The sequence below is a fragment of the Meleagris gallopavo genome, chromosome 1 (genome assembly GCF_905368555.1).
Source record: "Meleagris gallopavo chromosome 1, MGAL_WU_HG_1.1, whole genome shotgun sequence".
Taxonomy (NCBI): Eukaryota; Metazoa; Chordata; class Aves; order Galliformes; family Phasianidae; genus Meleagris; species Meleagris gallopavo.
In genome coordinates, this window is record NC_139404.1 from 58,361,690 (window position 1) to 58,385,022 (window position 23,333).

General features: G+C 39.0%; 1 protein-coding gene across 5 annotated transcripts in view; it reads right to left on the minus strand.

Annotated features, from left to right (window-relative positions):
• FGD4 (FYVE, RhoGEF and PH domain containing 4) overlaps window positions 1-23,333 on the minus strand; it is a 115,826-nt gene that overhangs the window by 72,193 nt on the left and 20,300 nt on the right. Inside the window, exons 1-2 of one of the 5 annotated variants that reach the window (XM_085229363.1) lie at window positions 1,910-2,266; window positions 178-277 (exon numbers count right to left, since the gene is read on the minus strand). The exons of 2 other annotated variants lie outside the window; for them this stretch is intronic. The gene's annotated coding sequence lies outside the window, so the exon portion shown is untranslated. Of the gene's footprint in view, window positions 1-177; window positions 278-1,909; window positions 2,267-18,402; window positions 18,593-23,333 lie in introns of those variants that run through there. 2 more of the 5 variants (XM_085229370.1, XM_085229356.1) reach the window with 2 other exon arrangements.

A 23,333-nucleotide genomic window follows, 5' to 3' on the forward strand; every position in this document is an offset into this window, starting at 1 on the left:
TTTCTCAGGCCTCTGCTCATCAGAGAATATAATAAGTAGAGCTACAGAATGCCAAATGGAAAGTCCCATTGCTTATCCTTGGAACAGGTTTAGCAAAGGTAGTAGAAAAACAAGCTTCCCAGCACATTAAATAGCAATGAGGAGTAATCACCTCCAGGAGGACATACAAGACATTACCTTTAGGTCAATATGATTGCTGCTTTCTGCGAAGACTTGTCACTGATCCAGTATTTCCCATCCCCACTGAGACGGAATTCTGCTGGCAACAGCTGCCTGGCTAGAAGCGGATCAGTGAACAGAAAGGCATTCCACATCAGCTCCAGGATGACCTCAGGGTGGTTACCCTTCCCTCCTGACACCCTCAGCAAGCTTCAGAGCTGTGTTTGAAGGGTGAAAGTCTGATCTCCTTCCAAACACAAAAGCCAACCTGCCTCCTGTGCTCTATCTAATGATGCAATTACAGACATGCAACCGTGTCTGAACAAGTTCACTGCAGCCCGTTGCATTTGCACGGATCACCCACTTCAATGGCAGCAGAATGCTTAAATTCTGGAGAAATAAGGGGTTAAAAACAAGTATTTTGAATTACAAGGGTAATGAAGCTTCCATTGAGAAGACTCACCCTATTCCACCAACTTGGAAGAGTAACATAACATCTGAAAAGACTTCAGACATAAGAAGCATAAGAAAAGCTGGTGTACAACCAGCAGTGTAAGTACTCAAAGAAATAACCACTCCCTTCCCCCCTACACTTCTGGTAGGCAGTAAGACTTGGAAAGCCTCTCCAAGGTTAAAAATTGATCAGTCAACTATGTTGCAATAGCGACTTATTAACCACAATGGTAACTTTTCTCCTGGACTCCAATGCACTGACATTTTACATGCATGAAGCAGAGGGCAGAAATAGGACCAACACAGTTTTAATTAAAAGCTTCTAACGGTATTCTCCCATGTAGCAAATGAAAATGGCAGTCCTGGCAAAGGGATGCAGTGTAAAAGCTTTATTTGAAAAGGGAAAAGTCCCTACACGACTAAAAATATTTGCTGGTGTAAATCTTTATCTACTTGGCATACAACTGGACTCGAAGGAATGAATTTTAGTGCTCCTTATGACACTGATTTAAACTGCAAACAAACGTTTATCGTGCATTTTTTATGAAAAAAAAAAAATATGCCTTCTCCTAGAAAGCAGCAAAAATGTCTTTTAGAGGACACAAAGCCTTACAAGCATATACTTCCAATTTTTTTTTCCTTTCCATGACATTCTCCCAACAAGACAGTCACAATATCTACAGGGCATCCTGTAAAACTTGTGCAAAGTCTCTGTACAATTAAACTACTCCAAAATGTTTGGTCAGTTCGTGAGCTGGAAACAGGGGCTGAGGGTGGGAGTGAAGAGTGAAAAAACTGATACTGCATTCTGCTTACCTTACACTGCTTCCTCTGTACAAACTGAATGAAACACCCCAAATATCTATTGTATTGATGGCTCTGTTTCAACATTACCCCCCATTTCACCATTCAGTACAGTATGAAAAACAAAGCACTTATCACATATATATGTATGTGTATATATATATATGTGTGTATAGATCACTCAGACAAAAAGCAATCAATGTGAAAAGGCATATAAATCAAACAGATTTGGCAGCGAACAGCATTTCATAAAGACAAGAGATATGAATTGCTCCATTTGTGTCAGAGTGGCCAGTGATTGTTCTGACTTACTGCTTTAATGACCCCAAATTAAACTGCTTGAACCAAAAGAGAAATCTTTAAAACGCAACCGCTCCTCCTCCCCGCTGCACTCCTAACAATAAGCATTATTGCCATGGTGCTACCGGCTTCAAATCATAAATACATCGCCCCATTAAAAATCACCGGCACACGTTACGAATTCAGCACTGACCTTACAGAAAGCCACGTTTATTCCTCTTGGCTAGAAAACATTAACAGTTTTGGTAAAATCCCTTTATGTGCTGCTCCAGCTCGCTCATTCAAGCCTTCCATTACCACACTCCATTGCAGATAATTGCAGCCAGCACACGCTCCCTTGCTCGTGCCGGTTCCCAACCCAGCACGGATAATCACATTCCAGCGGGGAGCGAACAGATGGCAGCCTCCATGGTAACCAGTCCTTCCCAGCTAGTGGGAGCACTGGGAGACTACCGGAGACTGGGCAACAAGCGCTCTTTGTGCTTCAGCCTTGCAAATCCTTCCCAAAGGGAGAGCCGGCTGCGGGCGCGCACTGGGCATGCCTAGCAGGTGCCGTGCCTTCGCCAGCAGGCTGGGAGCACCTTTAACAAAGCTTTCCACCAGGTTTAACCTTGACACTGCCTCTACCCGTCTCTCCATGGGGGAAAAGGGGTGTAACACACATGCTAAGATGGAAGTAGAGATAGCAAGAATTTGTTGGTGTTTTTAAAGCACATAAAGGTTCAGAGAAATAAGCAGAGAGCAGTTTTTCCCCCCCGGCAAAATTATTTTCTGAAGGAAGGCTTATTTTCCCTGAATGAGTTTCAGTTCAGCACTAATGGAACACGTGCTGCCTGTTCTCTATCTCCAGGACCCTGTAATTGCTCTCCGAGAGCATCCCACTATTTTCTGCCAGTCCAGGTTTTATTCACCAGGAATGGACTAATTCCTTACTTTTGGTCTCAGCTCCTTTGAGGCTTATCTGCTCTTGCTTCTGCTGCTGATTCAGCAGGCAGAAGCTGCTGTTTCTCTGATGTACAGTTAGGCTGCTGGTGGGGGTGTGGCTGGAAAAGCTTTTGGATTTTTGGCATCAAAGCTGGACCTGAAACCACAGCTCTCACTGGTCCAGGTCCTGCACCACTATGCACCTCCAGCGCTGGTGTGCACCAGCTCAGCACAGCCAGATTCCCATCGACCTCAGCTGGCGATGAGAAGGTAGTAAGTTATAAAGAGCAACCAGTAACAGTCTTGTCTGGAAAACAAGAGCTAGAAAAGAATACATTACGCCTTTCTAAGATGATGAGTTGCACAGGACCACATTCTAGTACATTTAAGGTCCTAACCACAGGATGTGAAGTACACAACACAGTAGCTCATGGACTGAATGTGCTGACGCATTCCACTTTTGTTTCCCTCACTCTTGAAGCCATGCAATGCATATGACTAACAGTGTGTCAGAAATCTGTGGGTAACTTTATTTAAAGTTGAGCCAAATTTGTACTTCAAAGTCATGTATGCTAAGTCAGGTCTGGCAAACTGATCTTTTAAGGATAGAAGGATCTTATAGAGGGATGACAAACCCTGCACTGGAACCCATCATGACAAAAAAGCTCACCTATTCCTTCGGGTGTCCCCAGGCAGAGGTCAGTGATTTTCTTCCCCTCTTAAGGTTTCAGTTTCCTCAACCTCACTGCACAGGGAAGTGAGCTTTGTTTCACAGCAAGTGCAGCTCAGTCTTTCTCACACATTGCTATTAAATCGCCAGCACGTCAGCACTGGAAGTCCCTCTGATGAGTGTTGCCAGTGCCTGTAGGTGAGGTGTTGCACCCGAGAGCTGTGTGAGACTGTCCCCACTACAAAGCACTTGGCAACTGAGCAGGACACGACCTGAGGAAGGGACCTGCACTGCTTACACAAAACAGGATCTTGAGCACTGGTGGCAGGCGTGGAGGAAAATGCAGCTCTGCATTTTCCCACCCCAGGGCTATTGGATCACTCTGCTTTGCACCATTCATCTTCATCCAAGTGCTCAGTGAGAAGCACTGGTCCCCTCCTCCTCCTGGCACGACAGTGCGCACTCAGGGCTGGGTATGTCATTTTTATTTAGTCTCACGTTGTCAAATGAGGAAGAAAATCTTCTCCACAGTTTCTGCCTCTAACTCAGCCATTTTTACATCCCCAAAAGTTTCTTAAACACCCACGGGCACCAAACTTACTCATTCACAAACACAAGGATAAAATAATGTAAGGAAGGAAGCTGATTTCCTATTTAATTTGCCAAATGTTAATAATAAAAACTCTTCTGTGTTTAAGCATTATGGAACGCATCGATAACATTTGTTGCTTTCCCTCTTAAAAGTAAAGAACACAGCTTAAAAGAATGAGCTTTATATACTTGTAAATTTTATGTATTAATGCATTTCTGGAAAAAAAAGTGTAGCCATTACAATGCTGGCAAACAGATTGACTTCAAAATTCCAGATCAGTTTTAGTCTTTTTTCCTCTATTAGAGACCTCCTGCAAAGTAACTTTAATTCTAAAAGTAATTTAACATCAGAAGACTGGTTCCAGACAGTAACAAAAACCCCCAAGCTGTAACTCCACATGTGCAAGCTGTATGACAATGAAGGGCAACAGCAATCAAAATCCATTTAACTTTCTTGATTCCTTTCATTCTTAAGTCTGATTTTACACAGCTTTAACAAACTATGTGCAGCAGCCATGACACAAAGGGGTAACAGGATACACTACAAGTTTTGGCAAAAGCAGTGAGTTACGTGGAGCAACATTAAAAAAGCACCCTCCACATATTTGACAAATATTTAATTTGAACTGCTTGAAATCAAGAGAGGAAAACAGCACACCCAAAATGCTTATAGGGAGAGATGGAGGAGAGAGAGGCAACTTAGCCATCTCCTTTGTTCTTTGGCCCAATTTGAGCCAGAGAGGTATTCAGGGATAAACTGATTTAGACAGAATCTAGCAATGAAAAATAAACAACACGTTGATATGCTGTGTCCTAAATTGATTCCACTGAAGGGAATCCAAAAAGAGAGCTCTTTCATAATGATGGCACCATGTACTTCAACTTTTCCCAGTCCTAGTTGCTATCTGATAGACATAAGCTTTGGTATTTTACTGAAGCTGATGGAGACCTGAATTGGATTTTAGAAGCACGTGTTATTTTAATTGATTTTTTTTTTTTAATGACTGCCAAAAATCTATTAATTTAATACCAACCACCTCAGTTTAGAATAATGTATACTATTAATCTGAGAAAAATATAAACCGAAGTTAGTCTCCATCCACTGTGCAAGATTTAAAAGCTTTATTAACAAAGCCAACCATTGCATCCAGGTAACCAATGACAGGCCTAACATTCCTGTGGTTTTGAACTTTAGCCCATTTCTCATACCTACTCTCACAGATATACTAAAATCTCCCTGTAATTCTTGCAGTTGTATCAACTGTAAGTTAATGCCAGAGATAAACCACTTAAATAGACCACTGATCTGCTCTATTACAGTATCACTTGTTTCCGAAAAGAAATCATTTTTAACTCCTCAAGATGAGCTTATAGTTGTAATTAAAGCTCTAGTCAGGGGAACACAAATGCACGACTCATGAACATTTGTGCTGTTGGAGTAAAAAGAAAAGAAGGGAAAAAAAAACAAAGCAATTATTTATACAAGAATGTGACCTACAACTTTAAAAAGCATAAGGATAATTTAAAATCTCAAACTGTTTCAAAAGGAGAGAAATTTCTCTAGCAAAAGATATAATTAAGACAGCCAAGTATATTATCAATATGAGCAACAGCTTCAACATAACGTGTGTGTATTTATTTTATGTTGACAGCATCTGGTATTGAGAAAGTTCAATTTAAGGGAAATAGGATGTCTAAATTTTTAAGAGTATAAAAAATATTCTACAGGCAGTTGTAAAAAATTTTCCTCTTATTTATCTACAATATAAAAACTTACAAGATTCAACATTTTTTGAGATCACCATAGAAGGGGTAAGGCTTCCAGACCAGTCCTTTTAGATCTGCTTGTACTACAGAGATGGTCTTCCAGTCCTATCTCAGTTGGCCGTTTTCCCAAGTTGTAAAACACTGGACACTGCAGCAGCAAAACAGCAATGAAATAAGTCCTGCTGGGAGCAAGTACTTTATCAGCAGCACTTCCACACGCATAAAGCAAATGGAGACCTTGCATTTGGATGGGCTGTGCTCCCCTTACTTCTCAAATGTTTTCAGGCCCAATTGTTTTCAGTCAGCACACAGTTCCTCAAAGCCACATGAGCAGCAAGACTACTGAGTTTCTTCTTCTCCCACACTGTGCCCCACAGGGTCAGAGATGTGCAAGTTGGATGTGGGAGAAAAGGAAGTGACTGTTTTTCCATCGTTCTTAAAGCTACTGTTTGATTAAGTGATGTTAACGCTCTGAGTAATAAATCTTTCCCTTTCAAACTCTTTACTGCTTATAAAAGTAGAATTCACAAGAGGAAGACAGGCTATCTCCTTCTCAGGAGTTCAGTGACGTGGACTGCCTCCAGTCTCTGCAGCAAATCATTCTTTAAAGATTACAACAACTGTTTATATGGATGTTTATTTTTGTCAGCTATTATTGAAGGACAGCAAAGGGACACGGTCAGAGCTCATGACAGGCTGTCTTAGTGACCCACAAGCATTTGGTGTACAACTCTGAAAGCAATCCTTCTTTCACAGACTCCCTTCCAGAACAACTTCCAAGTTATGAAATTAAATTCCTTACAGAAGGAGTAATGTCAAGACTTCAATGTCTCAAAAAGACCTTAAAGGAGCACAGGCCCAATAAACTGAAACATTTATTCCATAATCTGCAATTCCTTAAGTTTCCAAGTACTTTACGGCAACTTTCCTATTGAGCTGTATCAGTAATATCTCCAAGTCAATCATGCTTGTAAGGAAGGATGCTGGTTTTTTTTTTTCTTTAAAATCAACCGCATATCATAGCTACAGAGTTAGCCAAAACATGATTAATTAAAGTATTGTGGAAAGCAGATTACGTAAAACGTAACTCCAAAAAATACCGCCACTTCAAAGACCCACAATCAGAATTCCTTTTTCTTGAAAATTGCTGAGCACAAAAAAACAGTTACATTAATAAAGTTTGTTTTGTGAAACAAACAAACAAACAAACAAACAAATAAAAAAAAACAACACTGAATTACTTCATATCAACTGTGGAAAGTACTGCAAGGGAGAATTTTTGAAGAAGACTGCACAGCCTCCTGTGGTACAGCAGCTCAGGCCTAGCACATACGGATCATGGACAGCTTATATTAGTGGTACCTAGAAGTAAGAGGTCTGAAGGTTTTTTTGCAAGATGTGCATGGGCAGAGAGAAATGGGACAGCCAACACCATATTGCAACAGCAGAATAAACAGTGACACCAACAGAAACATCAACTAGAACTGGATTTTAACTGAAAACTTATTTTATCAAGGTAGAACAATTCAAGTCAGAGTATGGAAATGTCCAACAATAGGGCACAGCAACCGCCTGATTGTTTCTGCAATTGCACAGAGCGTTTCCATGGAAAAGCAGCAGCCTTCTGGTTTGACACATTCAGCGTCTGACAGCTGAGCCAGCCAAAGCTCAGACATACAAGGCTCCAAGAGAGATCACAGGCAGCTCTTTGGACAGAGTTCTGAACAACATAGGAGTAAAAGCAGCTCTAAGGGACTGACTGACCGCAGGGACTCTGTTTTATTTACTAGCTAAGATCCCACTGAAAGATCTGCGTAGTGCATGGGTGGGAACTATGGCCACGGGGCTTTCCTCTCTCCTCAAGGTTTACTGAAGACTTTCTGAGAGGCTCTGATTAGAAATGGAGGACTGCTGAGCTACTGCATCTTGGAAAAGTCCCGCTAAAATACATTCTCATTCTTTAAAAATTAAACTTGGGAAGAAAAAATACTGTTATAATTCCAGAACCTCATAGAGGTAATCTGAGGTACAGCTGGAGTGGTGGTGGTTGAGCTGCACTAAATATTACTTCAGTATATTGTACTTTAGCCCATTACAGGTGGCTAACCTATTAGTGGCAAAGAACTCAGAAAACAATCTTAAAATGAATTTAGCAGACCGACTCATATAATACACATTGATTCAATTTAAATCCCTCTCCAAACTCATCTGACACAGCTCTGACACAGCCTTCTAAGATTTAGAAACACCTGCATTAGATCCAACACAAATACTTCCCTGAGCAATCCACAACAGGTCTCTGGCAAAGCAGCAGATTAGTTTTACAAAACATCTTCCTTTCCCCTCACCTGAAGCTTCTCTGGTGGTATGTGATCAGGCAGGAGTAGAGTAGGCCCCATCCCTGCCCACAGGTACTGGCTCCACTGCCAGCAGAAGGAAAAGCAGCAGTGCAGGATTTACTGCTAGCTGTCACAGCCACCCAGTGAATGCCAACCATTCCACCTACATCCCATACCACTTTACACAAATGAGTTAGCTATTTTTAATCAGTCCCACTTCACAATACCTCTTTGGCTGGCAGCAGCCATGTCTTACATTGGAGATAACCCAAATATTTCTCTGATTTTATTACACATGCATGTAAATGACTCAAAGCTCCCCATGCTTTCTGTGCCTTCCCAAAAGGATGAGCAGCAAACTCACAGCTGCAAAATAAGCTGCAAAATTTTGGCAGAGACTACATAGACAAGCCTGATGAATATTGGAAGTCTGATCATCACTGGGGCTTCTGGGTGATCCCATAAGAGATATAGAGCATTAGATACATACAGCAAGAAAACATAGGTCACCCCCATTTCAGATTATTATAGGTTTACTGCAGACTCCTACAGTACAGTATTATCTTGCAGCAAGGATATCACAGAGGTTTGTGTTTTTACTATTAATACACACTACTACAGATATAAAGCCACAGCTCTCAAGGATTTTATCCTTTTGCTAAAATGTGGAGGATAAAGGACGTTGACACTAACTTCTTAAAAGATCTAGAATTTTTATCATTCGTCGTTAACTGCAGAATTGCTTAGTACATGTAAAGATCTGGAAAAAAAAAATCATCCATCAAGATGTGTTTATAAAGAAAGACTCCAAAACTCAAATCACCTATACATTCTGAGAAATAAAGTGACTGATAGGGACACATATAGGGCAGAACTAAAACTGACCTCGCTCACTAGAAACGTTTTTGAAAACAAAACTTTTTAGTTCAAAGTTTTTACCCTCTTTGCTATGAACACTGATGATCTTATGAGTCAGAAGACCATGCAGTACAAACAGGGATGAATATCTAACAGCATTTCTGTGTTCCTCAAACAATACAACATAGTGTAAACGCAGTGCGTGTATTTTATATACACATAAGTATAAATAGATATTTGTGTATAAACTCTACAGTAGAATACTCTTCATCCAGTCTGCTTAGATACAGACTGGATGAAGAGTATTTACATTTCAAATTGATAGAACTGCTATATTTACATTTTAAAATGATAGAACATAGGCACATAGGCACACCAGTAGATAAATTTTGCTACCAAGAGAAGAGCCTGTTTGGTGACTCACTGCTACCTAATGTTGTGGGTGGGCTGTAGGAGCATGCACTTCCCACTCCCGTCCATAGTCTAGCAACTATTCTCAAGCTACATGCAACAGAAAAATAGGAAGGGGAAACCATAAAAATGTCAGAAAACAGGCTCAAATTTAAACAGAAACCCATCGTGTGCTGAGAGGAAGGTCATAAGATTCTACTTCTCACTGCTGTGGTAGCTGCCTTTGATCAGTGCACTCATGCTCTGCTTCCACTGCTGCTCATCCATGCAATGAGAGTTCAATTCAGTGCCACTGCCCTAGTTTTCAAAGCTTTCAGACACTGATAGATGACTTTTTCTTTTTCACTGACAGCAAGAAGAAAGCATTCTCATTGATATTAGCAGGAAAAAAAAAGTCTAGATTACAGATTGCACTCCTACTTAGAGAAGCTTAATCACAGACTAATAAGGACTTCATTTGACTCCTGCTGTATACCAGTTCTTTAAGAGATATCCATATTATTTCCAGGATGAGATAACAATATATATCTTTATTTTCAAATATTTCAAAGAGACTCCCACAGGTAATCAATTAATTAATTTACTTCAGAAACAGTGAGGTATTAAAAACAAAGAAAGAAGAAAAACAGGCATAAAGAGAGGTCTACTTACAGATACCCATGCCTTACATTGGTATATAATTACTGTGAGCAGAACTCCTTACATTCCAATGTTTTCGTGCAAGTAACTACCAGACGAGGAGGCAGTCTTTAAACTGCTCATAAAACAAGCATTATTGACTCATTATATAAAAAAAAGAGAAGTTCTGAATTTCATAACTCACTGATATATTTCAGGAAATATGCAACAAGAAATATTTCAACACATACTAACAGCAGACTGTGTGATGGGCACTTAAGTCAGAGCAAATGTTTCTTTAAAAATAAATAATATTCTTATATGTCAAAATTTACTTTACTCAGTGTCACCAATAAGGGCAATCCTATAGTTGTCTTTTACCCCACTTTACATAAGCTGCAATCTAATTATATCTTGAGTTGCTTTTAAGAGCCCTCATTTGTTAGGAAAATGATAGGCAACACTGGCAATGAAGAATGACTCACTCAATGTGAAAAGGAATACTGTGTTTTAGTTTGTGAAGAACTAGAAATACCTGAATAAACAGAAAAAGTTTCTGCAAATTGCTCCCACTTGTAGTCTCACTACTCTTTTCATAGTGTTGAAATGCCTCAAAGTTAATATCTTTCAATACCAGAAAACCCAAGCATCACAATCTTAACATTTGCATTTAGTATTTTTTTCTTTTGGGCTTCTTATCTGTGTTACATTTATAGTGAGCCAGCTTCAGCAGAAAGCTTAAGCTCTCTGCTACTTACATGTTCAGGCCATGCAACATTCAACACAGAAATACATAAGCAGTGACTGCCAAAACCTTCTGGCTCTTTTCTGTGTTGACTATTACATTACCAAAATTGTACTAGACAATTTTCAAGCAGAATAAAAGACTTGACATTTTCCATTGTGCCACAGTATGAACCGTTACAAAAAATCCTATAGAATTAGACAGATGATGCCAGCAATTCTCTTTATAAAGTGCTTTTAGACAGCCATATACTCACCTGTCACACCATCTGTTACATACGCTTTCTTTAGAAGTCCATTAAATACTCAACAGTGCCTTTCAGGTACATTACATACAGCAAGAAAAGTCTATTTCAACAGATTTCAAAAGAAATGAAGTATAAGCGATGTCATCCAAACTACTGTGTGCAGCTAACTGCCTCATTCAGACAGTTTTCTTCTTTTGAAGTTGCAATGGGTGAATCTTTTCATAAGCACAACTCAACTGTAGTAAAGAATTATTTGAAAAACAGTAGTATCATCATTTCTCAACATATTAGAATTTCCAGCTCCTGGGAAGTGGAGAATAACCAAGCAAATCACAGGTTCCACATGAAACGGTTTCTCAGCTCTCATATTAGGATACATTTTAAATCATAAAAAGATATAAAAATGAAGTAGATGCAAAACTAAAACTTTCTTTTTTGAGAAACTATTTAGGGCTTGTTTCACTTTCACAACAGTTAGATACGATCGCATGGCAAAGCAGAAAACCAAATAGTTAAATGCTTACACAGGCAAAAGGAATTGCTCCAAACACACTAAGAGGCCTCACAAAGAAGTGCATTTCAGGAAAGATGGAAGTAGAAAGACACCAGTAACATCCACTGGAGTGCTTCCACCTCAAATAGATTTTTGAAACCAGGAAGCACTATCAGCTAAAACAAAATGCTAGGCATGCGTCTAATGCACCACTGCTCGATGAAGTGTGAAAATTTAATTTCAGAAAATTGTCATTTAATGATCAGCAAAAGAGACAGCTATAGAAATACACGAATGGATGAAAACTAACGAGACTGTGCAGCCCAGTGCCCAGCCACGAAGCACAGTTGGTATGCCTACTTCATCCTGGGAATATGGTTATGACAACACGACATTATCACATGCATGTACTACATCTACCTCAGTTTAACAGAAGAGGAAGAATAGCATAACGCTACCAGACAGGAAATTTGTTTAATGGACCTTCACTAAGAAAGCCATCTGATCAAACATTTTCCCCTGCTACTACCTGGGCTGAGATTTATACCTGAGCGTATAAGCAGGAGGGGAACATGGTGGATAGTGATAGGACAAGGGGGAATGGTTTTAAACTGAGACAGGGGAGGTTTAGGTTAGATATTAGGAAGAAGTGTTTCACACAGACGGTGGTGATGTCAGATATTGTCTTCAGACTGCCCCTCTGCTGCCATCTGTTGCATGGCAACATGTAATGGAATACTGGTGGGAAGGTTCAGCCTCTACTGCCATACCAGCAATGGCTGCCTCTAACATCATGGGCCAGCATAATAAAACAGGAGGCATTACTTTCAGAGCAGTCTTTGTAAAATATATGGTATCATTAACACGTAAGTAACAAAATATTTTAAATTGTAATACTTTTCTTAAAACATTCAAAAAAGGAAAAACCAAAAACATTAAACTAGTGGGATATTTAACCTTGTTCTTGTCAAACTACCAAATCAACCTGGTTCTACAGCAGTGGTTGCCATTCTCAGTAAGTTCTCAAGGTGTTCAACTAACGTTTTTGTTGAAATTTTATTCTTCCTATACTTCATCCTTGAAAACTGTTCACAAATGGGCATACTGACAGATATGACAAGAGTGAGATGTGGTTGTGAAGCACAGGATATTTTTCCTCTGGTAAGAGGTCTTATAAAAGTCTAGTAGAGAGACATGATCAGATTTTTGAGTTGAATTGCAACTCCGTATATTTCATTTGAAAATTTGCACGCAATGTATTTGCAACTGATAATGGTGTTGCAAACATAAAGTGATGGGGTTTTTTTGGCACTCTTGAAACTTATTCTCAAACTCCTTTATCAAAATGGAAAGCATGGCTGCATATTGTTTGCTGTTCAGTGCACTGTTTTCAGCCAGCGTATCAAAATGCGTACAGTTATTTGCCACCAGTTATTTGCCAGTGCTTGAGTCAGCACTGCACAGCACTGCCATGCCCTGGTTTCAGTAGACACAATATTAATAACACACTGACAGTTTGGTTGTTGCTGAGCAATGGGTGCATGCCCTGGGGCCATTTCACGGGGAAGAGTCACCGCCTTTATAGTGCAGCTAAATCTTAACCACTTTTTGATCACGTTATTTCTAGCAACCTCCTGTCACTTTAATAGCAGACATTGAATTCATACATTCTATCTCTTCCTGCAATTTCAGATTATAGAAAGAAATGGTTTCTGAATAAAAATGAATGAGATCACCATAAAAAATTTTGCTTTACATTTTGCAAGACTACATCTGATTTCAGCACTATTAGGAATGATTGCTATCAACAAATGAATGACTGCATCTGACAGTCTACAAAGAGCATGTATTCATCTGAACCACAGTTACCTAGAATACAATGGCATTACATCACACGCTATACTGCCATTTATTTTAACATTTATTATTTTATAAAAGGCTTAATGTAATTTTAAATAACAAACAATAATTAAGGCTACACCCTGAGAGTGATTTTTCTATCTTATTTCTATTGCTTCAGTCACCATCTTTTTTAATGTAATCCCAAAATATGATGAGATGGAGAAATCCCTTGCGTAACAGGTTTCAGATTGAGTTATTAATCAGTCCATCTATTCTGTAACAAGCAGAGTCTTTAATAAGTTGTGACATTCATATCTGGAAACTGCAGAACTGACAGGGCAGTCCAGACTACATTTTTAATGCAGTACTATGTGATCGAAAACAAATTATCTCCAAAATGCACCCACTCCTCAATTCAGAGAAGATTTAGCACATCCAAATTTAAGTCACTCTGTCATCAGACCAGAGACATCTACATCTGGGGTTTACCAAAAGCAATGCTAAAATAGGATATAAATCCTTCATTTGACTCCACACAATTTAGAAGCAGTGGAAGACACTATCCTCTGCACATAAATGCATTCTACATGTCTGCCATCTTCCTATAAAGCAGCAGCTGGAGTTAGAAACATCTCTGCTACCAGAGGGTTAACTAGAGGGAGAGATTGCTCAGTATTTTATTTTTAAAAGGAAAATTCAACAATTTTGTTGTCACCAAGAACGCAGGAAATGCTAAAGCTGAAAAAGGCTCCAGTTATAAGTATTTAGACTCTGAGGACACTGTAAACCACAAGAAGCCACACTGTCTTCCTCGACTGTCTCTGGAGATTCAAGGGATTATGTTGTTTAGAGTTGGGAGCAGAAAGATCTGAGAAGCTCTCTTAGGATACACAGGAAGCCTACATAAGTACAGTACATAATGGTAAACATCCTCATTATTTTCCCTTCCCCCTTCAACAGCATACATCTTTGCTGAATACTGAAACTAGTGTGCCAAGGAACTGTATTTTAGGAAGACTACCAACTGCTAAATAAAAATAAGCAAAAATGTTATGACTGTACCGAGGAATTTTTCCAACACCACATTCTCTTTCATTTCCAGCATTTCCAGGGGGAAAACAATAGCCAGGCTTGATTACACTCAAACTTTTTTTATTTGAATAAGCAACCAAGATGAATGAATAATTCTTTTTAGATTCTGTTGCCTTGCAGACTACTTCATAACTAAGAGAGAAAGCTTCAGGTATTCTGTAAAGAGCAGCTTTACAGAATTTTAGACTCATCTACTCAGCATCCAATTTCAGTAGAACAGTCAAGAAGAGAGACAACCAAACTCCTCAAAAAAAAAAAAAAGAAAAGAAAAAAAGAAAATTTGGGTAACATTTGAAGTTCTCCCAGTGCATCTTATGGATTGTAGATTCACAAACAAGAAAGCTAAAGGAAAAGAGGAGCTACTAGAAAACACAAACACAAACATATTTATGAGTCCAGAAATCAAGGTTGGAAGAGATCTCTAAGATCAAGAAGTCCAACTGTCAACCCATCACCACCTTAACTCGCTAACTATGCCCCTCACTGCCACATCCACACAGTTCTTGAACACATCCAGGGACAGTGACTTCCCAGCTCCCCTGGGCAGTGTGTTCCAATGTATTACCACTCTTTTTGAAAATAAATGTTTCCTAACATCTAACCTGAACTTTCCCTGGCACAACTTGAGGCCACTATCTCTCATCCTATTGCTAGTTAGCTAGGAAAAGAGGCCAACTCCCACCTTACCACAGCCTCCTTTCAGATGTAGAGAGTAGTGATTAGGTCTCCTTGAGACTCCTCCAGACTAAACAATCCCAGATTCTTCAGCCATTCATCATAAGATTTGTTCCAGACCTTCACAGCTTTGTTGGCCTTCTCTGGACACGCTCAAGGGCCTCAATGTATCGTGAATGGCCTAATACAGGCACAGTACTCAAGGTGCAGCCTCACCAGTACCGAATATGGGGAATGACCACTCCCTGCTCCTGCTAGCTACCCTATTTCTGATAAAAGTCAGGATGCCATTGGCCTTCTTGGCCTCCTGGGCACATTGCTCGCTCATGTTCAGCTGACTACCAACTAAAACCCCCAGATCCTTTTCCATCATGCACCTTTCCAGCCACTCTGCCTCAAGCCTTGACTTGCGTGGGGTGTTGTGGCCAGAGTGCAGGATCTGGCATTTGGTCTTGCTGAACCTCAAACAACTGGCCTCACCAATCAATCTAGCCTGACCCATCTGAGGCCTCCTACCCTCAAGCAGATGAACACTCCCTCCCAACTTAGAGTCATGTGCATCCTTATCAAGGGTACACTCAATCCCCTCATATTGCTTTTATTTGGGGTGGTGAGGTGACTGTGTTTGTTTGTTTTTAAGCTTGTAAGCAAGCCAGGCTCTATACAGATACTATTTACCATGTTCAAGTCACGCCAGGTTGCCACCATCTGGCTGCCCTTACACTTGTACATTCTCTTTGCATCCTCCTGAATTAAAATGGTAAATTACATGAATCAATTGTAGCAGAAAAGACAACCTTTTCATGTAGCAAGGGCCAAGAAAACTGAAAATAACTCCAGAAATTATTTACGTTATCAATATCACTATTGAAAAAATATTGGCAAGTATTTTTTTTTTAATGTCTTTAAATATCAAAGTATTTTGATGATCAATACAAGAAAGAAACAAAGAAAGACAGAATGAAAGAAAGAAACCCAACTTCATTTGAGTCCTTGTCCCTTCAGTGCAAAATTCTGAACAAATGCCCTGCCTCTTGCCAAGCCATGTACACCCATGATGATGGCTTACTATATTAGAGTGCAAACACTGCTACTTATTTTTCCTACTATTATTGTTCCTAGTCTTTTTATGTCTTAGGACATCCTTAATGTGACAGTGAAATCAGATGCATATGTAAGAAATACTGCAGCCTAGAAGAGCACCATATTCCATCAGGCCTTTAAAAATAATTTTTTTTAAAAGGGTCAGCTTTGCATTTTCCAAGGATTTAATTCGTCTTTTCTGCATGTGTTGACAGATGGTTTGACAATTTTTCATCTTCAGAACTGTCAGTGAAAGAATCACTTTCCTTGACCAGCTGCAGTTGGTTCCGCTTCACCATGAGGTCACACTACCTTATCACATACAACTTATTCACCAGGTCCTCATATCATTTTCTGCAGTGCTGCTCCCCAAACAACAGCTTGTACTATTGACCAGAGATGTTTTAGCTCAGATAGTAACATTCTGATTTGCCCATAATGAACTGCAGGAGTTTTCGGTCAATCCACTTATCCAACTTGGCAAGGTCCTTTTGAATAGCATCTCTACCCTACCCGTACCAAATCCTCTGCCTCTATTCAGCACCATCTACAAACTTGTTGAGGATACCCTCCTTCCCACTGTCCAGGTAATTCACCATTAGAAATTTGAAGCAGTGTCAATTCTAGACTTAACCCAAGAATAAGGAATTACTCTTTTCCTGTCTTCCAGGCAATACATGTAAACTGACTGGCCTACCAATTGAACAGTGTGCTCCAGTAACTAAAATTGCTTTGGAATCCAAAATAATCCCCTGTCTTACCACAACCTCCCTACCCAAAGATTCCAAGAAATGTAAGCACAGCAGGATCAAGTGTCTCCTCCTACAAGCTCAAATGTGACGGTTAAACACTGAGCAAATTGTTTTATTCTGAGCATAAATTGAAGTACCACAATAACACCAGCTGGAACGGTTACTTGTTATTTTTCTTCATCTGATGAGTTTCAAGTGTTTTAAACCTTTTCTAAACTGAAAGAAAACAAACAAGAAAAGACAAGAAAAATTTTGCAAAATTGTTTTGGTGCTTTTTTTTTTTTCCTCAAAAGGTCCTTTGAGGAGTTTTAGAACTCAGTAACCGAATAGAAGGACAAGGATTTTTACATTTTTTGGATATAAAGGCATTGAACAACTATTTGTAAGAAGAAAAAAAAAAAAGAAAAGAAAAAGGACTCACTCATTAAATGTCAAACTGACATTTTGTTTGGGGTCTTTGGCTTCTATTCAGTGGTGGAAGGAGTGGGGAACAGAGGAAGCAGGAAAGCCTAAATAATACCAACTTATAATTATTCATAGAAAATAAGTTTGAGGGCATTTTCCATGGATGATGTGCACCCCAACCTTGGACCTTAGCTGAAGTCATAAGCAAATTTCCTGGAATTTTTGCTTATCTCTAAATACTTCTAAATAGTTTATTTGGGTAGGGAGAAATAACTTCTAGGACTAATCTGGGGCAATAGAGATTAAGCAGGAGATCATAAAAGATAGAGACCATAACACAGAGAAGATGTAAAAGTTATTTTAATAAATCCTTCAATTCGGGCAAGTGGCTTCACATTCTCTGAGACAGGATATGATAATTCTTTTCAAAGAAGTTCACTACACCACTCTGTCCTCATTTTTAAGAGCTCAAACAACTTTAAAAGAATCTGCATTTGCTTTCAAGAAAGCGAAGTTATCCGTGGAAAAAAATAAAAAATAAAAAAATAGTGGGAAACACTGCTATCCAAATAGGAATTAATGAGAGAATTACTATGTTATAACCTGCGTGGAGAATTTAAAATGACAAAATTCCATGACAAAAGAGAAAAGCCTGATGGTAAGCAACTGAAATACTTTTAGAGATCTAAGTTCTAGTTCTTCGGCTCTACAAAGAATTTTTCTGTCCTCAGTTTATTCCTTCATTCTGTCTGCAGATGTGGGTAACTATTAATAATGCCACTGGCTATGAAGGGACAAAGAGGAAACAGTCATTAATTACCATTCGTTGTGCAGACATTTTAAAGCAAGGAACATAGACTGAGAAAAATGAGCACACAGTTCTGGATGGCACACATGGTATTTATAAGGAGTGACCCAGAAATCAAAATAAAAATCAGACTTTGTTCTAACATCAGATGGGGGAAACTGTTTCCCCATTACAGAACAAACAAATATCATCAACCGACTTACACAAAAGGGAAAAGGAAAACAACAGGAAAACTTGCCAGCTGGGGAAAGCAGTAAAGTGCCAAGGATCATTTTAGGGCTGCAGCTGTCTCTCTATGCCAAGTTTAAAGAGTTAGCTGTTCTAAAAGTGTATTAGAAAAATACAACAGGGAGTTCAAACACAGACCTTGTAAGGAAAAATTCCATGAAGCAGTGAATTTCCAGGATTCCTAGGAATCTGATTAAGATTCGTCTTGCCATTTCACAGGTTCAGCATCAAAACAACTATTCCAAAAATGCTACCAAAGTTCCTTTTTTGCTGCTCACATCTTACTTAAAGAGTTGCCAGTCCTCCATGTGCTGTTCTGAATTTAGTTCTGCACATCCCACTCCAAAGGAGACTATTTCTAAACTGCTACTATATCAGAACAGATCTATTTTTATTGGGCAGCACATGACGTTCCTGGGAGGAGAGCCTATACGAAATTTCTCCCAGTATTTTAAGATTATTCACGTATAAGGCTCTCAGCAATGCTATCTCAATATTTTTTGAAAAGCACTGGTGATGAGTATATTTTCAAGGACTAAAAAGGGCTAAATCGGGTGAAAAGTAACCCAAGAGAAAGCAGCTGTTCTTCCCACACTATAGTGTGCTTGTAACTAAAGTCTGACTTTTTTTCTGGTTTGGGAGGATTTTGTTTTGTTTTGTTTTTTAATTAACAATTAGTCTGTAAAACATGACATTGATATCAGAAGTGACGTAAAGGATGGACATGTCATTTCTGTGATATTTCTGGGAGCTTACCAGGAACCTCACAAACAGGTGATGAAGGAAGAAGGATATAAAGGTGTGCAAACCAAAGGCAAAAGTGATTCATTACAAAACATCTGCACTTTGTTTTTGAATACATCACATACAGATTCAGCTGGAAAAAAAAAAAGTAGCCAAGACAGATGCAGGAAGAAAGTCAGATCCACAAACATTGCATCACATCCTTTAACACCCTCAGAGTCACCTGTCACTTATTTTAACCACGCAAACAACAAGGAAATATTTATTACAGCCAGAAGTTCTGCAGCCCATTCTATTTAATCAGAAGCAAACAAATGGTCTAAATTTTACCAGTTTTGAGGGAACTGACAAGATGTAATTTTGTACCTATTTAATTACAAGTACACAGTGTATGTGGGAGGTGGGGGGAAGCTACTCCACATCAAAGGTGATTGTTTGAACAAAAGCTAGGTGACTATCAACAAGTATTGTTACAAAGACTGAAAAACCTACATAACAAGCATGATAAAAAAATGGAATCACACAACTTTATCATCAAAAAGGGCAGAATTCTACTGCTACTCAACCATTCACTAAAGCATTAAACCATTATGACAGCAGAAGTAATTAAAGTAGTGGGTATCCCATCCCTGCAGGCATTCAAGTCCAGGTTGGATGGGGCCCTGGGCAGCCTGAGCTGCTGGGTGGCAGTCTTGCCTATGGCAGGAGGCTGGGGCTGGGTGGGCTTTAAGGTCACTTCCAACCCAAGACATTCTATGACTCTATGAAATCATGATTATTGTACTTCACTGCTCTCTTCAAGTAATCAGCATCCTTGTCTCTTTCGGTAACAGTCAGACAAAGCAAAATACATTTCCTGTTGAAAAAGATTCCAGTCAGCCATTTACTTTCTACTTACATGAAACAGGAACCCCAGGAACAGGACACAGAAGAGAGAAGATATTAAAGATCAAACAAGCAATCAGAGAGGTTTATCATAAGTATAGTTTGACTACATTCAAGAGCATTTTAAACAAACCTTTAATATTAAATATATACATTTTCACATTGTACAAGTTAGTAAAATAAATATTAAAAAAAAAAAACAACCCTCCTTAACAAAAGTCAATCCTGTCCTTTGGTACATGTATATTTACACCAATGATATGATATTCAAAGTTCAAGTGTCAAGATGAGTAAAAGTTCAAAGAAGGTTTATCAAGTTTAGCGGTGTCTGTTATATGCTGGCTGTGCCTCCCCACGGTATGAAGATAAGAATTCAAGAAAGAAGTTTTAAAAATAAGCCCAATTGCACGCACTGTCATTGGATCACCAGTTTCATTTTGACTATTAGAGGGAGACAAACTATTACTGAGAGGAACATCTACTTTTTCTTGGGTTTTGTTTTTGTTTTTAAAACAAGTACAAGTTAAGTTTCATAAAGGAACAAGCTGTTCTCTGTGATACCTAGGACAACCATTCCACTAGATAAAGACTGTATTTAATCAGAAGTGTTTTGCATTGCAGTTGGAGTGTTGTGAATTACAGTCTTTCTTTTCCATAAATCTCACTGTTTTTGTGCAGTTTGAACTACAGGAACTATCTCAAGACAATGTCAGGATCCTAAAGCCAACAACAAAAAAATAAAATCACGGGAGGCTCACATAACATAGCAGTAGATCAAAGAATACAGCACTAGGACTTCAGCACAGATAAAAGTCCTCTTTGATAAAAGGACTTCCAAAAGTCCAAGGAAGCCAGGAGAGAACATGAAGTTTTAAGCCAGTCAGCACCTTGCAGAAAGCAATGGCTGGCAAGCCCTGAAGCAGATCACTAAATAAAAAAAATAAAAAAAATAAAAAAAAGAGAAAAGAAAAAAGCCATTCTGTTCTGTTCTGAATAATACCTATACAAGAATTTTGATTTTTCATGCCTTTGGACTTTGAGAATTAGTATTTTAGGCCCAAAGCTCTTGGCAGAACCACCTCACTAGATCAGCCTTTCTGGAGAGGATGCCACCATTCCTCCTCTGGGACAGGAGATCTATCAGCAACACTGAAGAACGAGCAGGAAGGCTGCATTCATGCACTCTTCAGTAGTCTGGGGAAAAGCTTGGTGAGAGCTGAGGCCAAGTATAGAAATAGACAGGCACTGAGCTGTAAGTCTAGAAACAACACTCTTCGGGACATGACTTTGCTAAGCATTGTACGTAAACATGCTGGAAGCATGAGACTCAAACTCTACAAGACAGTGATTTGGGCGCATGGAAGGAAGGGTGGAAGAAATACGGCAACAGCAAACACCTAGACCTCTTGTGAAGGTTTTGCTTTGCAAATTGCAAATAGCACTATCATCTCCAGTGCAATGCAGGAACCCCAATTTACAAGCTTCTTCTCTCTCAAAATTAATACATACATAATAAGTGCTTCTTACAAAGGATTCGGAAATCCCTACCTGATAAAGCTTACAAAACACGTGAGTATAGGTTTGGCACAAATTAATCTTTCTTCTGTTTTCGAAGTTTAGGTGATATGGTTTTGGTCTTGGGGAAACGAAGGTTTTCTATGTGTGTGTGTCACTGGTTTATACGTGCATGTTTGTTGTTTTTTTCTGTTTTTTTCTTTTAAATGGGTGACAGACAACACTTCATCTAGAAACAATGATAAGTATGTAAGCCAACTATGCTTTGTTCTTTGAATTTACAAAGACAAAACTGAACTCCTTCTCCTCCCCCTACGCCTGGCTTCTGTGAAACTTACAGAACTGAAATCAGCAACTTAATTTTAATGTACTTTCTTCTAAGCAAATATTTTCCCTTGTATTTTCTACTCAGAACATCAGTTCTTTCCACTGTGTTCCCAGAATTTCTACAACACCACAAATGCCTTGTTTAAAGCATCGCTTTCTTCCCTCTTTACTTCAAAGCACACAGAGCCCCATCTAAGGAGAAGAACTTTATGGTTCCATCAAGGCAACACAGAGGAAGCATCTAAATTTAAATAAGGCCTTTCATCTGTCAAACAGTACAAACAGACTCAATATAGCTCATTCCTTAATCGTATAAACTTGTACTTTGACATTACATTTCTCCAATAAAGCCTCAGCTGTAGTTCAAGTTTAGTATTGCAAGAAGATTTACCAGACAGAAGGGAAAAAACACGTCTAAACTGCAGCTTTCAACTTTGGTTTAGACTCTCCCAGTGGACTCAAAAGCTTGGCTTCCTACTTTTTCTTCTCTCCCCACTCATATAGCAGCGCAAAAGACACTGCCTCTCCTATGATTCCAACCTAGCCGAATTCATAAACTTTACCTATGAGCACACAAGGGTTATTGGGAGTTGCCTCTACATAAAGATCAGTATCTCACTTAATTAACTTTAACACAGAGGAAGTAAAGGTCTGCAAATATCAGAACATAAACCAGCCACAAACAAAGCATTTGATAAATACAAGCTTAGAACTTATTTCAACATGCTAGCAGCTCAACCAGCTAAAGCTTATGTTGGTATCTTGTAAACACAAAAACAAAGAAATTTTATATGCCTGTAGGATTAAGCTGACAATCTAAAGATCAGCATTAGCATCAGCTGTCTGTCACCGTGATGTCTTGCAAATACGAAGTTGCATCAATCCTGACAAAACTCACTCTCAAGGAGTCTTTGCTTCATTAAATTAACAGTTGTTGTTCTCAGTATTAATTAAGAAAGAAAATAGTTTAAATATCTGAAGCTCTGTTAAAGGATAACAAAAACCGAATCCATCTGTATCAATGGTGAGCTTGGAAGAGGCATCAAGAAAAATGTGAGCTCAGGGATCAGCAAAGGCAAGGGACATCTTCCTTTAGATGTAAATGCTCTGGGAGCACTGAAATGTGTAACAAGCTACTGATGTTTATAGGCTGCTATACGTGTTTCTAAGATCAGCCTTGAACACTACCAAATCATGCTAATAAGCATAACAAGCACGATAAATTGAAGAAACAGAATTTGTTGCTTTGACTAGCGTTCTTGCTCATGGTGGGGCAGTCATCCTGAATAAAACTGATGACAATGTTTTATAAAGGAATTTCCAAAAGTTAACAATTTAATTTATTTTACTCCAAAATAAAAAATAGCTTTCCTCTATCAAGGGAAAACAAACAGGTCCCAAACGTTGGTACTTTCCCCTGTAGCTGCAGAAATAAATGGAATGACATAGACCTCAGTGACATATTCCACATCCTAAGCCAGATTTAGAATAGCCTTCAAAGAAACACTGTGCTAAGACTCAGTTCTAGGAGAAACCATTTCACTATCTTTGATCCCAACAAACTTGCTTTGACAGCTACAATAAAGAAGAGGTTGCTG